Consider the following 9305-nt stretch of genomic DNA (forward strand, 5'->3'; position numbering starts at 1 on the left):
GGAGAGGGAGGCCCCCCTGCCAGCCTGGGCCTCCCCGAGGGAAGGGGCTGAGCCCCCCCAGCCCGCGTGCCCGGGGCGCCCCAGAAATCGGGTCTGGATCATGCCTTTTGGGCTGGCGAGGTCCCCCCAATTTATTCTGCGCGCCTCCCGGTTCACTGCGCACATCGTCTGGGACGGGGACGAGAGGTGCCCGGCGGCGCCAAGTTTTCCTGACTTCCGCCGACTTCGCGGGCACCGTGATGATAATGCGCTCGGGAGCGAGGGGGCCGGCTGGACAACGCTTTGTCGGCTGTGTGGCCGGGGGCTTGTTTGAAAGGTGGACGTTTCGCCCCCCTCTCCCTATGAGTAGGAGGGCTAGAGAAACCAAATGATTCGCTCCCACGTTCGCCAAAAGCCCGAGCGTGCACGTGCTCGGGACAGCATCCCGTATTGTCGGGACGCCGGGCGAGGTGACCTGCTGGAGGACTGGTCCCGCAGGAGTAGCGCTGGTGTGTCCCGTGGAGATGGCCGCGCCGCCGGGATGGAGCCCGCTGTCTCGACCGTGTCTAGCTGCTGTGATTTTTATCCTCTGCTGAGAGGAGAGGGGGGCCAGAAATCTCTTTTGTTCACTTCTCTTGAAGTTTCCAGCTGTTTGGTTTTGTGTAGGAGGAGCGAGGGATGGCGAAGCGGGGAGCGAAGAAATTGAGGGTGGAGGGATGAGTGTTGGCTGATAGGATGTTAACAAAGAAAAAAATGCGTACTGTTTAATATAGCCCACCTCGCTGCAAAGTGTGTGGAGGGTATGGTTTGAGTCACACACAGGGAAACTGAACTTACCCAGGCTCCTTCCACGCTGCTGCTATCTCCAGCTAGTTCTTTTGATTGTTACCATCCTCTCAAGAAACTGAAGAGACCCCCTTTTAAAATTGGCATTTAAAACATAATTGCAACCTGGAAAAATGGCAGGAGCGTGAATGTCTTGCGTCTCCTCCTCCCGCAGACTCAATCTCCCCCCACCCTGTTTACAAAGAAAAGTGAACTCTCTAATTCATTTATGCTAGGTTCTGGGGTACTTTCAGAGGACTCTCAGAATGGATAATTATTAGGAGTGAGAGCTTGGGTTTTTGGATGAATGGGAAGGTTACCAGCTCAGTTTCTGAAAGTTTGTATTTTGCAAATGTCGCATTTTAGGTTATTTATTTATCTTCTAGTTGATTTTTCTAAAATCTTCGAGTTCACCTTTCATTCTCGAGGCACGGAAGTGAAAATATTTAGAACTTGCCTGCCTTGTAGGAAACAACACATTGTCTCATAAAAGCTATATTTATAAATATACAGCACTACAAATACAGTGTGTGTGTGTACATATATGTATACATGGCACTGCAACTACAGAGTGTGTGTGTGTACGTATGTACACACACACACACACACACACGGCATTGCAAATACAGTGTGTGTGTGTGAGATTTGCTGCACCGTTGCATTAGTAATACAATCATGCCGTGATTTGTGTCTGAAATAAATAAATCATTCCCAATCTGTGGGAATTGTTTAAAAGAACATGAACATGTCTCATTAAGGGTTGTCTGCTGTAGATTAACTTTCTTTAAAAAACACTTCTCAGAGCTGAATTTTGCAGTACTCATCAGAGCTGGACCCTGCGAACCTTCACAGTCCATGGGATGGCTTGCGTGATTAAGATTTTGCATGAACCAACCCTTTTATATGGTGCTGCTTCACAGAATCCAAAGAAGATGCTTGCTGTGGCTGGAGAGCTTTTAGTGGAGAGGTTTGATGTGTACCACTTTCTCCTTACTTAGACAAAACTGTCTTTGATTTCAGCAGGCACTTTTCTTAAAGTAATACTGATCTTTTCCATGGAAAGACAAGACAAGGCAAAGATGGGGAACCCAGATTAGTTTAAAGAATGGTAAAGATGGGAGTGAAATTAAGGCTGCAAGGATTTCAGGAAGAAACAAGATTCAAGGGATTTGGAGGAGAAGAGAGCTGTTGGTGGATGAGATCTGAGACTGTTCAAGAGAAGGGAGCAGCATGAATAAGATGAGAGAATGAGGGTAGGAAAAAGAATTGAAAAGAGTGGTGAGGATGGGGAGGGGGGAGTGAAGGGGGAAAAAGCAGATGAACCAGTGAATGGATGAGATCATGAATATAAAAAGCCTCTGGATTCTGTGAATGCTGTGGCTGAAATTCACCTTTGGCGTCAGTGGATATAACTGCAGCAAAGTCTATAGATTCACCCTCGTGGTGCATTTTGCCCTCATGTTTGTACTGAATCGCTGCTGGTTTGTGTTCAGAATAACTTACTGTACATGGAGTTTGTTGTTAGTGACTTAACAGTAGTTTGGTCTTGAGCACGTTCTGACTTTTTCTTTCTGTTTCAATGTCTAACGTTTATGGTGTCATAAGTTGAGGAAGGTAGACCTTTTTTTGAACTGGTGTTTAATGTGGAGAAGGACTTTTATAGCATCTGGTAGATCCATACTCTTTATTTAAAGAGGTCATTTTGCCTCGCACAATTAACTTTAAAACTTAGACACGGAAGTTGAGAGCCAAAGATGTGGAATCAGTAGGCTGGTAATGATCTATGAGTTTTATTCCCATTGGGCTTCCTGCTCTTGCGTTCTGAGACTGCAGGTTTCACAAGGACCGTGCTTTTCCTGTCATGTGCTTGAGTCCAACTAACTTTTGATAGATCCTGTGACCCAGTCAAATATGAAATATCCTATTCTTAACAGTTTACTCAGTTGTCTGTGTCTCTTTGCATGCAAATACTGCTCAAACCATAACAGTGCAGCCAGTTGAAATGGCATATCTAACCCAAGCTCCTGTTTTCATTTGCCTATCTTTTTTTCAGAATGCGGTTGGTACTGAAAATTTGTATTCTTGGTCTCCGCCTGAAGAAGTTGTTGTTTTGGTTAAAACATTAAATTAATTCAGGCATGTTCATGTTCCAGTTAGACATGAATCGGCGGGGAAAGGGTGGATTTTTAAAAAAATGCAACTGATTAAACAAAAACCTAGTGGTACTATGTTAACAAATGGTTTGCTTTTATGTAAAGCAGCTCTAAATGAGAAATGCAAGTATTTGCATTTTTCAAGACATTTGTTTTGAAAATAGCAACGGTGGGAAGGTTTGACAATCTTGTGCTGACCTAACATAATATATTACTTGTTGAGTGAAACACATGCACTGAAGTGTGGTCTTCCAAAATGTAGATTCTTATGATTTTTCCTGTTGTTCTTGCAAAAGATTTAAGCTACCTTTACAAAGAGAAATGGAATGATTTGAAGTGATACGTTATTCAGAGCTCTAAAGAGATTTCTTGATCTCTAGCAAGTTTTATTCTTTATACAGAGCTTGACCCTTTTACTTGGGGTGAGCATGGTCCAACAATAGTCCTTTTAATGTTTCAACTTCTCACATACACAATGGCTTATAACATGGGAAAGCTAATAGTTTAACAAATGCACATTTACTTAGCTGGTATACACCAGAGGACTGGTTAATATTAAGGAATATGACAGTGGTTTCTGGGAGGATTTGAACTATGTGCTGTATGTAGATTTTAGTGGTTGACAAGATGCTTGCTGGCTGCATTTAAGAACTGATAAGCTATAAATAACCCTCATCTGATCTGGTGTGCAACATGAAGCAAGGCTTGGTGTGGTTTAGTACTTGGACTGGGGACCTCAAAGGGAGAGAATGTCTTTGAGATCTTTTGTGCGTCATGTTGTTAACATAGGACGGCTACTGGCAGAAAGAGCAGTGTCTCCTTCAGTTCAGTATGTAGTCCTTCTGCTTCTGGGTGTGTAAGTCTCCACTTCCATTTCTTGCTGCAGTGGATTCCTCACAAATAAGGATAATCCTTCATTTGATGCTTGCTGACTTGGAATCCTTTCAGTATTCCTCTGTCTACATCAGGCTCTGCAACTCTTTCTCCTCCCCCATCCCTTTCCAGATGCACTTAATCATTAGCAGTTTTCATAGTTATGGTTGAAGCGTAAGTTAAGAAATGAATTTTGTGTTGGCAAATACAACATACATCTAATACCGCTTCTCTAACTTGTGTGATTCTAGGGACTTCTTCTGAGTGGCCTTTGGCTTTCCTTGATAGATACCTTTTGGACTGAAAATTCTTATGATTATTCTTGGGACCTCAGAATAAAATTAATTCCCTCTGCAACAGTTGGATGACACTGTTCAGTCTTTCTTATGCACCGGTGACTTTTAATAAATGTGAATGCATCTTTTAGCAAATACTGAAATGCATTCTAAAAGTACAAATTTAAAGCAGAAAATAAATAAAGACAAAAGCCACAGAATATGTTAATGCAATAGCCAGGGTGAGGCTTTAGTGACAAAAGTCAGGACATTCAGATATAAGATTGCTGTGAGACTGTGAACTCTGGACCTTTGTGTATATGCCTTACCATGAGGACTTTCCCGACAAGATCATTCAACGCAGAACAATGTGAATATTCAGCAAGTGCGGGTAATGGCACAGGTTTACTGGAATAACAGTAATTCCTTGTAACTGTGTTGAAATTGAGCTATCTACGGGACCAGTGCTATAGTATATCTGTGCATCACATTACTTGTTACCCATACTACCCAATATTACTCTAGCTTAATTGACAAGCTTTGTTGCTTGATAAATTTATCTGTGCCAGCATTTAAGAATGCATTGGCTCTTACTGCAATTCAGATGCATTTGTCTTTATAACTTTTGATACAACTGTGTAGCGGTTAGTATAGCATATACATATATTTCTGTGAGAATATCATGGGAGTAAATTATAGCTCCTGTTCCTTCAGGCATGGAAAGCTCTTAATGCAGCAGAATCAGTCAGTGTAGTGCTGCTGCTTTAGGAGGGAGAGGTAGGATTGTGGGAACCTGTGCAGAGCTGAAGACCGTATCTCTTTGTACTTAGTGCAGGAGGGGAGATGTAGTGTGCAGTAACGGGGCTGATGGAGTGAACATATATGGATTTATTGCTGCCTCTCCAACACATGCATGTTATGAATAAGGGGAGGCCCAGCAGCCTAGGAGCTACTGCAGCCTGAGCCCTGCTCTCTTATGATGGTCCTGGGGAGAGAATTTCATCCTTCTTGACTGTCGTGGATTTTTTTTTTTTTTTTGCCATGTAACTGAAGCTGTGGGATTTGTCACTTAGTATATAAAAGGTACAGGGTTAAGGGTATTGTGGAGACTGTAACTGAATTTCTAAACTTGCTTCTCTGACATGTCATAGTTTCATAGCATATTTTTTCCTTTGTGTTCAGCTGATAGGTTTGTAATAACTTTGAAATGCAGTTCTGCAGAATTCTGCTCCCCTGCCATCAGGTATACTTGCATTCTCTAGAAACAGTCCTTCATTTCTGGGGAGCTGTACAATACAGTATCTAAATGCTGTTGACTTCAAGTATTAGCCAAAGGAACATTAACAACTTTAAGAGTGTGTCTGGGTTTGCTACGAAATTAAATGAAAGGCGATATGGTAAGTTAAATTGTTTGAAAAGTTAGACCACATTTAGAAACGGGAACTGTATTATTTTGTAAGATGTTTCCTTTGAATGTATTGTGTGGTCTTTGTACACTGCAAGATCTTTGACTTGATATTTTAATATCGAAAATTAAATTTTTATAACTGTTCCATGCTAAGCAGGTGACGACAGGTGCTCTGATTTTGCCAACCTGCTTTATCAGTTCCTGTGGTTTCAGCTTGAATATTTTATCAAGTGTTTCTTGTGGGAGGAAGGAGGGAGTGCAGCAAGGCAAACCCTCACAGAGATTTTTGTCTGAACTGCCCTATTGTTGACACACAGGATAATTAACAGTTCATCCTCCAAAACACTTAGCCAAGAGGAACAACCTGTTAGCTGGTTTCTGTGTGCTGTATAGAGAAGGTTTACTTCCTGCCTTATTGCACTGAATTGACGATTCCCTTTATTAATATTAAAAAGGAAAAAAACTTTGGTGAGGGGGCCAACAGCATTGCACCACTTCAACAACTTTAGTAAATAAAACTAGTACATTTTTTTTTTTTTCTTTTTTTTAATTCTAATTTAAGGAATGAAATGTTTTGATTTATTTATTTTTGTGTATGTATGTATGTGTGGTTGTCTAATCTATAGTCAGGGTGAGGCTATACAATCAATATCTATACTTTATACAGCTATATCGTAACTGTGACAGAGTGGCAGTTTGTGTATATTCTAAGGTGTTGGTTTTTTACCTAACTTGGAAAAATGAGGATACTTCAGGTTCTCCTAGGAAGATCTGGAACAACCTGGCTGTGCAGAGGGCATCTGGTCAGGGCTGAGTTGAGAAAAGTGAAGCAGACAGCTTGAGAGGGCATAGAGAGAGATGTGGGTAGAGAGCTGGGTGCTAGCCTGCCTTAGATAGAAGCTTGTATTTTATTCAGAAAAGGGGAAGTGTGGGCTCTAAAGTCAGCAAAAAAAATGCAAGAAGGTAAGAAAGACACAGTTCTTTGGGTAGATGCAATATCTTTTATTAAACCAACTAAATAGTTGGAAAAATTGTTCTTTGCAAGCTTTTGGGCACAAACGCCCTTCTTCAGGCATAGGGAGAGTTTATTGGTATTTGTGTGCTCCCCTGGTAAGAAATGTATTTGAAGCAGCAGCCAGCTGCTGGAAGCTAATCTTTGTCCTCCTCGCTCCTAAAAAGGAAGGGCAGTTATAATATGAAGGGTGGAACTTGAATCCATTTGCAGTGTCAGTGAATAAAAATCCTCTTCTGTAACTGGGGTCTCTTTGGATAACTAGTAATTTTACACGTTTATTCACTGGCTATAATAGATACCACGTCTATAATAGATACCACACCTTTCCAGCATACCTGGTGCTCCATGTATGCTGGAAAGGCAGCAGAAAGGTGAGGCAGATCCAACTTACTTGCTTTTGAACAACATTGCATGCTTGCTTGATCGTGCCAGAGCCAGCCAGGACGACATGTTTGTGCTGCAGTGTTTCCACCCCTTTCCTCCACGTGTAGTCTAGCTCCGTGACCCTGCCCAAGTGGAATGAATTAAATACTTATCACCAGTCATCCTTCTGCGTAATGACTGAATGCTATAACATAACAGCACATCCTTGTTTTTGTTAGTGACTCTATTCCTCCTAACTTCCGCTCTCTCTTCCCTAACGTAGGTTATAGTGCATCATGTCTTGTTCCATTGCTCTTTTCTTCCCTTCCTTCTGTATCTCCTTGTTTGTTATCCCATGCACACATTGTATTTTGTTTTTCCTAATCTATATAATTTCTCTTAATTCTTCACAACCAAAAGAAACCTTCAGGTTTTCAGTTACCTTTAGGACTGTATTGTGATTGCTTCTTTTTTTTCTCCCATCCAGGCAGGCCAGTGTTTGGAAATATTAACGTGAATCCCTTAGTCTGGGGACTAAACAGCAACAGCTGAAGCAGAGATGAAGGTCAAAAGTGACATGGCCTGCTCTCTAAAGGCAATGCCAAAATAACCCTCACTTGCAAGGGATAGTGCTAGGATTTGTGCTGGGTTGCTTCAAAGGTTTGTGCTGGGTTGTGCTGTCAATCACGTGTCTGATAGGGTTGGGAAAGGATCCCCAAATCTCTCTCTTCTGGAAGCAAGGATGAAAATTTGATGTCTCTGGCTAGATTTATTTGCACCAGTGATTTTTAGGAAGTATAGCTGCATAGCTGAGGATGTGAAAAAATGCACTGTAGTGGACACAGCTCTGCCGAAAAGCCCTCTAGTGGAGATGCTGCTCATGCCATCAGCAGGCCTTTTACAGGTGTAGCTTATGCTGTCTGGCAACGTGGTCTCCGATCTATTTAATCAAGCACCCAGAATAATATAGATTGTACTCAAAAACAGCTCTCTTTGCTGGCATAAGACCACTAGAAAGTTTTTGCTAGGATAGCTATAGCCATCTAATGTACCAGCCAAGAATTTGTAGTGTAAACATGTTCCTCTGCCCCCTGTTCCAGGACTTCCTTGCTGTTATGAGCAGCATGTTTTTTACTTTTATTGTTAATCCTTCACAAAGGTTCAGTGAATAGTGCTGACACTTGCTTTGGCTGTGGTTTTACAGCTTTCTCAAGCTGCACCCGACTGAAATACATGGGAATCTTGTCAGGTTTATTGTTGCCCGTTGTGCTCTGAACATCAGCACTGAAAATAGACAAGATTGTACTGCAGCTTGCTGAAGTGGGTTGTTTCTGTCCCAAGTGTTTAAAAAGTGAGCCCGGCTGGGAAGTCGTGAGACTCATTAGTGTTTTTTAAAAAAACCACAGCATTTGTGTCTTATCTCTCTTACGTCTTTTGTGCTTTGCAGTACACTTTTCGGCTTTTCTCCTCAACCGTGAGGGCTAGAAACTTAAACCTGAGCTTTCTCGCTGAATCCCATCTTCCAGAGGATGAGACTAAAAACACACCAAGTGTTACTTGTGGCTTTCTATCGTGGCCAGCCGCTTGTGACAACAGAGGCACCGGTATTGACTATGGACTTTGGAAACTGCTGCTGAATCACTTCACAACCTGGTCATATTCAGAACGTTATCCTGTCAGTTATAAGGGCCAGAAATGCATATCGTTCTGCCCACCATAAAAACGGTTTCAGAAGTTGATGGCAATTTTCCAGGAAAGCGTCTAAGCAAGCAGAACCATCAAACCCTAGATGACCCTAGAGCAGCAGTTCCCAATTTGGTACGAGTACTACCAGTGGTACCCAGGTAACTTGTCAGTGGTACGTGTTAACAGATTTATTATAATTACTTTGTGACAAAAAATTGCTGGTGGTACTTAAGGTTGTATCATTTTAAATTGGTGGTGCATGCTTTGTCAGTTTGGGAACCACTGCCCTAGAGGACTAAATTACCTCCTCAGGTCCTCTCCAGTCTTAATTTTCTCCCCTACGAAAGATTTTTTCTTGTGGGATCTCTGTGATTAAAGTAATTCTGCTTTTTATTTTAAAACTAATTTTTACAAGTGCCTTGTGCCTAGTACAGTGCACATTCCTATATGAACGACAGTGCTAGAAACTGAGGTACTGCTGTTTAGGTAAATGACCCTCTGATTATGCTCCTCTGTGCTTTCTTCCCCCAACTGTGAAACGCCTAATATTAGCATAACAGGACAAAAGTGGTGACCCCACAGATGCATTAGGAGTGCTTTCTGTATCACAGATAGCATCGGGAGGAGATTTGGGAGCATATTTGTTAGTGAAAAGCATCCTTAAAGAATATGGTTCTTTATAATTGCTTGGTGTATAGATATTGAAACAAAGCTGGGCATGGAGGAGA

Source organism: Crocodylus porosus, unplaced genomic scaffold (genome assembly GCF_001723895.1).
Source record: "Crocodylus porosus isolate Cpor-Errol unplaced genomic scaffold, CroPor_comp1, whole genome shotgun sequence".
In the NCBI taxonomy this organism is placed as follows: Eukaryota; Metazoa; Chordata; order Crocodylia; family Crocodylidae; genus Crocodylus; species Crocodylus porosus.